Source organism: Pipistrellus hanaki, assembly GCF_964339955.1.
Source record: "Pipistrellus hanaki genome assembly, chromosome: 8".
In the NCBI taxonomy this organism is placed as follows: domain Eukaryota; kingdom Metazoa; phylum Chordata; class Mammalia; order Chiroptera; family Vespertilionidae; genus Pipistrellus; species Pipistrellus hanaki.
The window spans coordinates 7,277,040-7,290,130 of NC_140510.1; positions in this window are offsets into that span (position 1 = coordinate 7,277,040).

Genomic DNA, 13,091 nt, shown 5'->3' on the forward strand with positions numbered 1-13,091 from the left:
CAGTATTAGCTCACAATGTGTCACCATTCCTAAGTTAGACCAAATAGCCATTTAGTGGCAAGATTACTTCAATGGGCCTCTTTAGTATAGGAGTTATTCTTTCTGGAATGGACACTTACTTTTCCTGCTAAGGGTTTGACTTTCTTACAGAACCTCAGTCATCATCACTATCAGGACTGATAAAGTTCCTGACCAAGGAACCCATTTTTAAGTGAATAAGCTACATAAGTGTTTGTTTCAATAATTATAGATTCAACTGATGGTATTGCATAACACATCATTAAAAAGCAGCTTGATGGAATTTGGAATGGTCTGACAGGGTAGTATCTTGGGAGGCTGCAATATACTCATTGGATGAGACTTCTATGTGGCACTGTGACCCAATGGGAAGAATGCTTGTGTTAGGAACAAGCGACTGGAAGCACAACTAACCGTCACTTCCAGTGAACTACTGGGGGATTTTGGCTTTCCAACTCCATAACTCTGGGCTTTTCAGAGTTAGGAAATCTGGTCCTGAAAGGGAACTTAGTCATGGAAAGAAACACAGCTAGTGTCTCATAGAACTATAAACGACAGCTGACAGGGCACTTTGAACTCCTTTTGTCCAGGAACCAGTAAACAAAAAGAGTCATCCTATGTCAGGGTAATTGACTCTGATTAACTGGAGGAGGTAGGGCTGCTGCTATACAAGAAAGCATAGAGGCGTATTGTGAAACTCTGGAATTCCACATGAGTGTCCCTTGCAATTCTGTTGCCCAAATGTGAAATAAACTAGTGTTGAAACACTGGCCTGAGCAATAAATGATTACAAGGGACTCAGACTACCCCCAAATTGGTTATGGGTTACACTCTAGGCAAGCTCCAGGACAAACAGAGGCAATAGGTTGAGACTGAGGGGAATTTAGAGTTTAGGAAAGAGAATTAATGAATGATTAGTCAAGTCCCTATAATCAATGTAATATTAGAATAGAGTTCATCCCTATCTTTGCTTTTAAGGTCTTCCTTAGAAACAAAGGTCTGCTGGGATGCTGGGGAATCTGCTCCCGAAAACGTATTCGGAGATGGGGATCCATGTAGTACGAGGGTATATAGCAGAAGTCAAGGGTTTTTCACTCAGCCTTACTAGGAGTTAAACTAGGATAATCTCCCTCAGCATTAAATCTCTGGCCAAATTCTTCTTGGGCAGTCCTTAAGCAATGCAAGTATAGAGACACTAGGATCTGGACATTTCTGCCTTATGTAGTTCTTACCTACTGCACAATAAAGTGTTCCCCACATATGAATGTTTTCACTAACCTCCTATATATATTTTTACAGATATCAGATCTATCAATACATTGCATTTTGAAAGCTTCCGATAACCAAATATGTTTATTTCCACTCTTTTACCAATAAATACTTTGCACTCTTAACTCTGTCCCATCATCTGCTTCTATAGGGATATAGACTAAACAACTTTAAAATAAATATAAAAAAATAAATGTAATTATTAATAAAGTCCTTAATAATGAGAAAAGTACTCCTGAGACATTTTGGTCAAGATAGTGGCATAAGTAAATGGCATAAGTAAATGAAGTTCTTGGCACAACAAGATAGTGACATAAGTAAATGAAGTACTAAAAAATGTTGTACTCACAACTACATCAAATCTACAGCTAAATTACAGAATATTCATCATTCAGAAAATCTTAAATATAGCTCAACAAAGGTCTTATAAATAGATAGAGAAGAAACCACATCAAGACTGATAGGAGGGCATGAGATTCAGCATGTGCTAGCCCCATCCCCACATGTGGCAGTTAAAAATCAGGAGGGATGTCTCAGCTGTGGAGGTCCTCTCTAAGGAGCCCCACATCAAAACTCCAAGTTCAGGGTCCCAGTACCAGGAAGAGAAGTTACCCTAACTTCTGGCTGTAAGAACCAGTGGAGATTGTCATGCTGAAACAGAGGACTTCTGAAGTCCCAGGTATTCCTCTTAAAGGGCCCACACTAAGACTTAGACAAACTCACTCACTCTATTGCCAGCACTGGGGCAGCAGCCCAAATGGCATTGGGAAATATGGGGAATAACTGATTGTCTGACTTCAGCACTAGGGAAGAAGGGGTAATTTTCTTCTAAACAGATGTGCTGAAAGAGTACATTGTTCTTTTCTGATTATTCTCCACACAGAGCTGGCAGGTGAGCACCATAGCTAAGTCTCTATCACTCAAATACTCCCTAATGCTGTTCATCCTGACATGGTGATTCCCTGAGACTTCACCCCACCCAATTTGCAGGTCTATCCAATTGTTTCCAGCTTCATATTTCCCTGAAAACTCTCAAATAAGCATCATCTGGACTCTGCCTCCATCATACTTCACCATTCTTCTTGTTAACTGGCCCCGAGCCTGGCTCTAGCAGCAGCTAGTCCCAGTTCACAAATTGATCTCTCACAGGCAACTCCAAGTACAGCACAAGTAGCATCCATCTGCAGGTAGAGTCAGTGACCCAGTTAGCAGCTTCAGACTACACCAGATTAAAATACAACTACTGCCGAAACCGGTTTGGCTCAGTTGATAGAGCATCGGCCTGTGGACTGAAAGGTTCCAGGTTCGATTCCAGTCAAGGGCATGTACATTGGTTGTGGGCACATCCCCAGTGGAGGGTGTGCAAGAGGCAGCTGATCAATGATTCTCTCTCATCGATGTTTCTAACTCTGTGAAAAATCAATAAAATATATTAAAAAATAAAATAAATAAAATACAATTACCTCTATTAGTGACACACTCAATAGGTGGACTCAGTGGGCACCAAAGCATCACTGAAGCAAGTCCTGCTTTTTGGCATTAGCCCCTGTGTAGTAGAAGTAGAAAACAACCAAAATGAGGGGGGAAAAAGAAGTAAGTCTCATATAAAAGAACATGAGAAATCTGAATAAAATAACTAAGTAAAATGAAAGCAATCAAACCACCAGATACAGAGTTCAAAATAATAGTTATAAGGTTGCACAAGAAACAGTAAAAAAATGCAATAGCATAGAAAGGACAGAAGCCATAAATAAGAACCAGTCAGTAATGAAGGCTACACTAATTAAAATGAAGAATAAATAACAGGGAATCAATGGTAGAGTAGATGAAACAGAGTATCAAATCTGTGGTTTAGAATATAAGAAAGCAGAAAATACCCAATCAGAGCAGTGAAAAAAAAAAAAAAAGAAAAAGAAAGAAAGAATTTACAGAAGGGGATAGCATAAGGTCCCTCTGGGATAAATTCAAGTGTGCTAATATTTACATCAGGAGGGTGCCATAAGAAAAAGAGAAAGAGAAAGACATTGAAAACCTATTTGAAAAAAATTATTATTAAAAAAATGTTCTTAACCTGGTGAAGGAAATAGACATACAAGACCTGGGAGCCTAGAGAGGCCCATATTAAGACACATCATTATTAAGATGGCAAAGGTTAATGACAAAGAAATATATTAAAAGCAACAAGAGAAAAGCAATTAGTTATCTACAAAATATCCCTCATAAAACTGTCAGTTGATTTCTTAACAGAAACTTTGCAGGCTGGAAAAAATTGGCATGGAATATTCAAAGTGATGAAAAATAAGGATCTATAACCATGATTATTCTACCCAGCAAAGCTATCATTTAGAATTGAAGAACAAATAAAGAGTTTCTGAGAAAAGGAAAAGCTTAAGAAATTCAACACCAGTATTATAAGAAATATTAAAGGATCTTCATTAAGAATAAAAAAAAAAAGTTTAAAATATGAATAATAAAATGGCAATGAATACATAGCTATTGATAATTAAGTTCAAATTGATAAAATGCTCCAATCAAAAGACATACAGATTCCAACATTGTGGTTAGCAGGAACAAAGTGAGGCAGAGTGTAACTGAATGAGAAGTGAGAGGACTAGGGCACATGTGTGTGTGTGTGTGTGTGTGTGTGTGTGTGTGTGTATGTGTGTGTATGTGTGACAGTCTGTATGTCTGAGAGGCTTAGATTTAAACAAAACAATTAAGAAAGATATACAGAGTAAATGAATAACAAAATAAGACCCTTACATATTTATAATAATAAAAACAATATGCTAATTAAACTGGAGAGCCAAACGACCTTCTGGACATCCATCCCCGATGACCTTCCAGACAAGCTGGGGCTGTGCAGCTGTGAGGATGCGAGGATGGGAGGCAAACTGCTGTGGCTATGAGGGCTAAGCCCCTTGCATGAATTTCATGCATTGAGCCTCCAGTGCTGTTTACAGAGACTCTCTTCTGATTGAAAGGCATACACAGACTGAAATTAAAGAGATGAAAAATATTTTATCAAAACAAAACAAAAAAGCTGGGTTAGGAACACATATACCAAACAAGAGATTTTAAAACAAAGGCTATGTAACGAGAGAAAAATACCCCCAACTCCCCTTCTGGTTATTTATCTAAAGAAACATTGCATACACAACCATGTGTTTATTGCAGCATTATTCACAACAGCCAAGATATGGGAGCAACTTAAGTGTCCATTAATAGATAAATGGATAAAGAAGTATATATATATATTCCAACATTGGAATATATATATATTTATATATATTTATATATATAATATATATATTATATATATATAATATATATATATATATATATATATATATATATATATATATATAAAGTAGAATATGATTCAGCCATAAAAAGAATAAAATCATGCCATCTGCAACATTAATGGACCTAGAAGTTATTATGCTTAGTAAGATAAATGAGACTGAAAAAAACAAATGTCTTACTACTATATGTGGAATCTAAAAAACAAAGTAAACAGGTAGAGTGGAAACACTTTTAGACACAAAGAACATTTTGACAGTTTCCAGATGAGAGGATGGTTGAGGGAATATGTAAAAAAGGAGAAGGGATTAAGAGGTGCAAATTCATAGTTATGGAATAGTCATGTATGCAAAGTACAGCATAGGGAATATAGTCAATAACATTTAAATATATATGGTGTCAGGTGGGTATTCACTTGTAAGTTTTTAAGTATCTAATCATGAGGATGTACACCTTCAACTAATGTAATATTGTGTATCAACTGTAATTTAAAAATTAAAAAAATCCATCCATAAACTTAGCAATGGCCTTCTCATTTTTCATGACCTTCTGGAAAAAAGTTAAAAAGGAGAAAGGATAAATTTATAATAATAAAGGCATAATATGCAAATCAACCTAATGGCAAAACAGCAGAACGAACATCCAGACGCCCATCCGGATGCACATCCGGTCAGCCAGGGCTGTGAGAGCCCACTCTTGCCTGAATTTTGTGCATCAGGCCTCTAGTATTTAAATAACTAAGACAAAAACAAAGTTTCTGTAATTAGGACTCTCTCACATCATCAAGGAATCATAAACCTTAAGGCATATTGTTCAGGGTTTAAAACTGCTAGTACTACCTATAGAATTGTATTTTGGTTTGAGGGGCAATCAAACAAAGCTCTAAATTAAAGATAGATGGTAGGTAAGTAATATATATAGATAGATAAATAAATAGATATTTAGATATGAATGGCAGATAAATAATTTGTATAATTTGAAGTCATCTATAGATGACAGATATTGATATGGTTATAAATAAATCTAGTTATCTTTATTTCTATTTATCTATAACATCTACTTTGCTACAGAAGAGTAGAGGAACATTATCTTTAGAATCATGCTTTATTGGTAGACATTAATATAATTTTTAAATTCTCATCTCAGGGCACGCTTAGAGAGAAAAAGAGAGAAAAAAATTAATGTGATAGAGAAGCATCAATTGTTGCTTTCTGTACATGACCCAACCTGGGATTGAGCCCACCACCCAGGTATGTGCCTTGATCAGGAATCAAACCTGCAACCTTTAGGTAAACAGGGAGATGCTCAACTAACTAAACCACTCCTATTGGGCTAGAACCTTTTTTTGAATCTGTTTTCTAAATCCTTTGCCTTTCTCCCACTCAGGTCCACATTACTATTAATACCCTGTTTCCCCGAAAATAAGACAGTGTCTTATATTAATTTTTGCTCCCAAAGATGCCCTAGGTCTTATTTTCAGGGGATGTCTTATTTTTCCATGAAGAAGAATATGGTACACATTTATTGTTAAGTGAAAATAAAGGAAATTTATTACCTGTATACAGTACGGTAGTACAGTAGTTGTCAACACAAACCAGACAAACTGTGAATCCTACAGTATCAAGAATTTACTCATTTATTCAATGACAATCATGCCATCATCTTCTGGAACATCATCATAACAATCCAATTCCTGAATTTCCTGGTGAATTTCTTGTGACTCCATTTCTTTCAGAATCAGTGGACCAAATCTCTCATGTTTAGCCTAGGGGGGTCTTATTTTTGGGGGGATGCCTTATATTTCACACAGAAGGAAACCTGTAAGTAGGTCTTATTTTTGGAGGATGTCATATTTTCGGGGAAACACGGTAGTGGCTCTCACCTGGATCCCTAAAATAGTCTATCTTCTCCCCAGCTTTAAATAGTGTCCCTTTCAAACCAAATTCCATATAATACCAAGTGGGATTTATTTGAAAACCTTAGGTGACGGTGTTCTTCAACTGCCAATAACTCCTCCAGGCTTTAACTCCTCCAGCCCCACTGAATGCAGATCTACTGTCTCCCTCATGACAAGTCATTTTTCTATTTTCGTGGTATTTTTCTATCTGGAATGTTTTCTTTGCAGCCACCATCCCCTCCCCTGTTCTTTCCCTTCTCATATAACACCTCATTTTTCCTGGCTGAATCCTATTAAATAATCAGTACTCAGCTCAGATATTATCATCCTAAAATTCCATCTGATCTCCATTCTGCCTTATCTCTCAGGTCAAGGAGTTCTGTGACTATTGTTACTAAGCTCCTCAGCAAACTATAATATGTTACACATTATAAGAGCTCTGTCATATTGTATTGAAACCTCTTATGTCTGTATCTTCTTCCATATAATGTTCATGAGGGCATCATTGATTTTGCATTTATTGTATCTGGTATAAGTGGGGGTCCACTAGAATTGAGTTGTAACATCACTAAACTTCAAGGAGATTTCATATAGAAAATGTGTTAACATTCACTCCTTGTAAAGTTTCTAAAACATTAAATGCCTTTTTAAAGCAATAATGTGTCCAGAAAATGTTTGACTCCTCCTCCACTCTGAGTGAGCACCACTCCCTCCTCCATCATCTCTATAATTTATACATCATCTATCACAAAAAAATTAATATTGCATTCTACTATCTCCCTATTGGATATGATGAGGTGAACAATTTCTTATGCATTCCTACATATTGATGATTTAGCACGGCATCTGACATACACCAGACTTGTAATAAATTATTTCAATTGATAAATCACAGTCATTTTAGCTATGCTAATAGGAACCAGTTTGATAAGACATAATGAGGTACAAAATCCAATGGATGCTGCATTTGTCTCAGATTACCTTTGGCTTCCAATAAGTTGATTTTTTTAAAGAATAATTGATTTGGAGATTAGCTTTCAAATACAACTGTTATAAATTTAAATGAAATATATTTTTAAAAATCTGACTTGAATGCCAAATTTTTTATTACAGTGTAAGATTTTGAGTTGTATACTAATTTTCATTAATATAATTGCCATCATGGTCAGTATTATCTATCTACCTATTTATTTATTTTAAAAAATTATTGTTGACACTATTACACATGCTCCCTGTTAAACTGATTTTCCTGGTGTTTCTGTGAGAAGAATCTGAGAGTATGGACAGAGTATTGTATAGCAAGACAAGAACAACTGGTGGGAACACGGCCATTCAGAAAGATGTCTGTTATTTTTCTCCATTGCTTTGCTTCATCCTGAGTGCTAGTGTAATTCTCTTCTTTGTCTGGGAGTATATTTTGTGACCTCAAAGACTCATTTGAATGGGAAATTTGGCTTGGAAACCTGGACCTGGGCCTGCAGGGTGTGGCCAGACCACAGTTAAGTGCACTCTAGTGAGAACTGAGGATCTGGGAATCCATTGCCCAGCGACCTGGGCTCTGCACTGGGTTGGCCTGGCCTTTGCATCTAGTCTCTTTCTGGTATTTCTCTTTTCTCTCTTATTGTCAATTTGAAGGCAATCAAACCTTGGGGTTAAATTTATCATTTTTCATCTCAGGGTGCACAGTCCTTGAATTTTTACTGTGAAGTTTATATACCTTTATACAGATCACAGGTTTAATACCATACTATACTCTGTGATCCACCCCATTACCATTAATATTTATATTCCAAATCCAAAAGGTAGAAGTGCCAAAAAATATCTTGGCATTTACAGCTTCCAAATAAACAAGTCTATTAAGACTCTTGTCATATTTTTTATCAACATAATTTATTCTATTCCGGATATTCTCTTGGTTGCCGCTATATTTTCAGTTTCCCTAGAATATGTAATTTATTATAGCCATATCTCTTTGACCATTTATGTTCCTCCCACCTTAGAAATAAAGTTTTTCATTGAGATTCCCATCCAATAAAACATTTCCCACCAGATATATATTTACTCCAGTTGCATTAGTAAAGTAAATTTTTGTGATATTGTTGAACATAAGAGATGCTGGAAGCAGTAAATTCATTTCAAGAAGCTTGCAGTTTTTGTGTGTGTGCTAAATGACAAAATATATGATAGAGTACCTTATTCCTATTAGTTAGTGGATATCCCTTTAAAGTAATTCAGAATTCTTTGCTGAAGGGAAGATGTCAGATGCCAAATCAATGTAGCCTTTGGTTGGCACTTGCTTTCCTTGCCCTTTTAAATAAAGATGCCGATGGAGATTGCACAAAACTCACCAGGGCACTTCCCTTCGGCCCATTTGCTCTTCTGCTTTCTCTGACAGCCTTTAAAATATTAAGTCCCAAACATTTTTTGTAATCCCTTCAATAAACTTTAAAAAGTTACTGAACTTTTATAAATTGCATACATTTTGTAGATTTGTGCTCACTTTGTTATCAAACAAGTTGTAGTCTGCTAATCTGCCTTTTGTTCCCCCAAAATGTACAATGATTCCATTTCTTGTTTGTATAAGTATGCCTGAATTTTTATTATAAAAATGTCATTGTAGGAAGTAGAGACTTGTATTATGACCTTTTAAATATTGTAATAAAGGCAAATGGATAAAAGTTTGTTTACAAAAATTTCCTTTGATGCTTTTATCTAAAATGTCATGGGTAGAAAAACAGTTTTATTTAGAAACTTTTTTTTTCCATTTAGGTAAAATATCTTTGGTTTTGAGAGAACAAATTAAAGAAAACTTGTCCCTGTTAGGTGAGAATTTTATAAAGAAGATATACATTCTTCTTTTTTTAGATGTTCTTAATACTTTTGTTCTTGCTCTGGGTAAAGATTTAACCAAGTTTGCTGGGACCGGTTTGGCTCAATGGATAGAGCGTTGGCCTGTGAACTGAAAGGTCCCGGGTTTGATTCCGGGCAAGGGCATGTACCTTGGTTGCAGGCAAGTCCCCAGTGGGGGGTGTGCAAGAGGCAGCTGATCAATGATTCTCTCTTATCGATGTTTCTAACTCTCTATCCCTCTCTCTTCCTCTCTGTGAAAAATCAATTAAAAATATATTAAAAAAAAAAAAAAAGATTTGACCAAGTTTTATTTAAGCTGTAATTCTTTCACAGAAGGGCCATGAAAATAGAATAATGATAATAGTAGAAGATGTAAGGGGTTGGTTTGATATTTTTCAACATAGAAGTTGCTGAGATTTCTAGGTTACAATCTAGACTACAATCTAGACTTAGATTGTAACTTTTTAGATTTTGCAATGACCTCTGTGTCACATTACTTCCTAAAAGGTAATGCTTAAACATTAAATTTTAGTGTTTGTAATCTAAATTAAAACTTACTGATGCCCGGCCAAAAACAAAACAACACACACACACACATACACACACACAAACATTTTTGAATCTAAGTAACTATATAATTCTGTATTAAAGTAGATAACAATTGCTTCCATTACATCTTTATATGACAGTGTAATTTGATTGTATTCTTAAAGACATAAAATGTAACACTTTTTTTTTATATATTTTATTGATTTTTTACAGAGAGGAAGGGAGAGAGATAGAGAGCTAGAAACATCGATGAGAGAGAAACATCGACCAGCTGCCTCCCGCACACTCCCCACCGGGGATGTGCCCGCAACCAATGTACATGCCCTTGACTGGAATTGAACCTGGAACCTTTCAGTCCGCAGACCAACACTCTACCACTGAGCCAAACTGGTTTTGGCAAAATGTAACACTTTTAAATTATGACAGTAAGCTATTGCTTATTGGGAAATTGTTGTCAATTAAACATATATTTTTGAAATCCCTAAACATTAGACTTTTTTCTTAAATTGCTGAAATGTTCTGGTGAGAACCATTTTAGTAATAGTATTTTTATGTATGAAACCAACAATCTCTGAGCTTTCTGGTTGCCAGGATATATTTGATAACTTTTTGTTTTAAATCACTGTTTTTGAATTTTTCTCTGATTCTAGAGACCACACTCAGATTTTCAGATCTATGAGGAGAGTTAGCAAATACTGATTTTCATGAACACATGATTAAATTGGGAACCCAGTAGCATTTATTAGAATGCAATCAGAATATTCATATACTAAGTACAATAGATAACATGATATGAAAATCATAAAAGTCTACAAATATGTTATTTAATCAAAAGAATGGTGGTCTGCTCAGGCAATCAGATGTTCTTTATTGTATCCAATATTCACAGATGGTTTTAAAGAAAAATACAAAATATGATCTCTCAACTTCTAAAGGTTTAAAACATTTGCAGAAAGACATGATTTCTATAGACAAATGTTTCCTCTGCTTTTGACAAGGAAGTTCTTTCTATGTGGTGCTGAATCTCAAATCCATGTGTGTGACAGAGTCCTGCACAGCTCCCTTAGCATGCACACATCAGTTATACTATTGTCTTCATTAGCTTTGGGACCCTGAACCAAAAGCTAATTCTAAAAGCACTCAGTTTTTTAAATACGAAGAATGGACCATGGATTATGTCTGTGATATTTAGTTCTCTTGCCTCCATTGCAGCCATTCAATTTTTCCACTTAGTAATCTTCACTAATAAAAAAGAAACATGCAAATTGACTGTCACTCCACTATGGCCACCAGTCAATCAGGAGTGAGTATGCAAATTAAACCAACAAAGATGGCAGCAGCCACAGAGCTGGAGTGAGCAGGAAGCTTGGGTTGCCCCGGGCGATGAAGGAAACCAAGCTTCCCACCACCCTGGCAGTGGTTGAAGGAGACGCTGGGAGCCTGGGTCACTGGGGGGCGTGGCCAGCCTTAAAATGACTTTCAGCCCCTTACCCAGGCTGGCTACGCCCCCATAGAGTAAGAATCCCTGCTGCGGGTATGGCCAGCTGCAAACAGCCATCACCTCCTCACCCTAACAGGGACCCCATCCTGAAGGGGGTGTGGCCAGCCTGCAAACCACCATAGGCCCCTCACCCAGGCCGCCCTATGCACCAAGGGAACCCCCAGGGCAAAACTTGGGACACCCTTTAGGGCAAACCAGTTGGCCAAAACCCATGCACCAGGCCTCTATCTATACTAATAAAAAGGTGATATGCTGAATAGACTGAGAGACCTTCCAGGAGACCTTCCACACATTCTTCTGGACAAGGTGGTGAGGCTATGGAAGAGGTGGTTAGAGGCCAAGAGGGGAGGGCAGTTGTGGGTGTTCAAGCCAGGATAAGATAGCAGTTGTTGGTGATCAGGCCAGTTGGGGGAGCCACTGGAGGAGGTCAGGCTGGCGGAGGGGGGACAGTTGAGGATGAGCAGACAAGCAGGGGTGTAGTTTGGGGTGAGCAGGCCAGGAGGGGAAAGTTGCGGCCAAGCAGGCCAGTAGGGAGGGAAGGTAGGGGTGAGCTCACTAGCATAGGAGGAATTTGGGGGCTAGCATGCTGGCAAGCAGAGTGGTTAGGGGAAATCAGGCAGGCAGGCAGGTGAGCAAGTAGGAGGCAGCAGTCCCAGATTGGGAGAGGGATGTCCAACTGCTGGTTTAGGCCTGATCTCTATAAACTGGCAGTAGGACATCTTTTGAGGGGTCCCGGCTTGGAGAGGGTACAGGACAGGCTAAAGGACACACACCCCCATGCATGAATTTCATGCATTGGGCCAATAGTGTCCTATAAAATCCTATCACTTTCAGTAAATAAAAATTGTCAACAATAGAATTTCACATTCACATGCTTTGTATCCCCACCACATGTATTCATCTCTTAATCTCTCAGCTCTTTTTACACATAGATCTCTGTCTGGCATGATGACCTCAATTGTTAATGACAGTTACCCCTGATGGGTGGAATAAGTTTTTATTTGAACTTTTCTTTCTTAAATTATTTTTTTAATAAATGCATTTCTTCTTTGAAGAGATGAAGGGAGAAAATTTCTACAGATTCCTTGAGGATTATAATCTTTTTGTTTATTATTTTTTAAAAGATATATTTTATCTGTGGATTTCAGATCAGAATTATCTCTTATTCTTTCAGTGATCTAATAGTTACGGAACTGTGGGCATGTGTATTTGGTTAAGTTTATTTGTTTGTTTTTAATGAAACCAAGAAGGAAAAAAGAAGAGCCTGAGTATCCCTTTGGTCTTCAGCAAATGAATCACTCTCATGTATATTAGATTAAAGCCTATTCACTGCCCAGGTCCAATGATGTATGAGAGAGCTATCCTTTCCCATAATGGACTTTACACATAAGTATAAACACAGTCAGAATGCATCTCCTCACAGAGCTTCAGGCATGTACCGCACACAGGTCACTGATGGCAGTCAAGGTGAAGAATACTTAACTATATGAATTTATAAAACCAAAATCAAAACCTGTGGGATGGCAACACTCCTCCATGACCTGGCCCCTGCATCTCTATGCCAAAATACTTTGCTAATATATACTGCTTTCCCACTCTGTGCTACTGTTCATGATATTTTCTCTCTGCGGTTGGCCCTCTTGGCTGCTTTTGCCCAACAGGTGTTCAGCCCTTTAGTCACCAAATATGTAAAATTTCCCATAA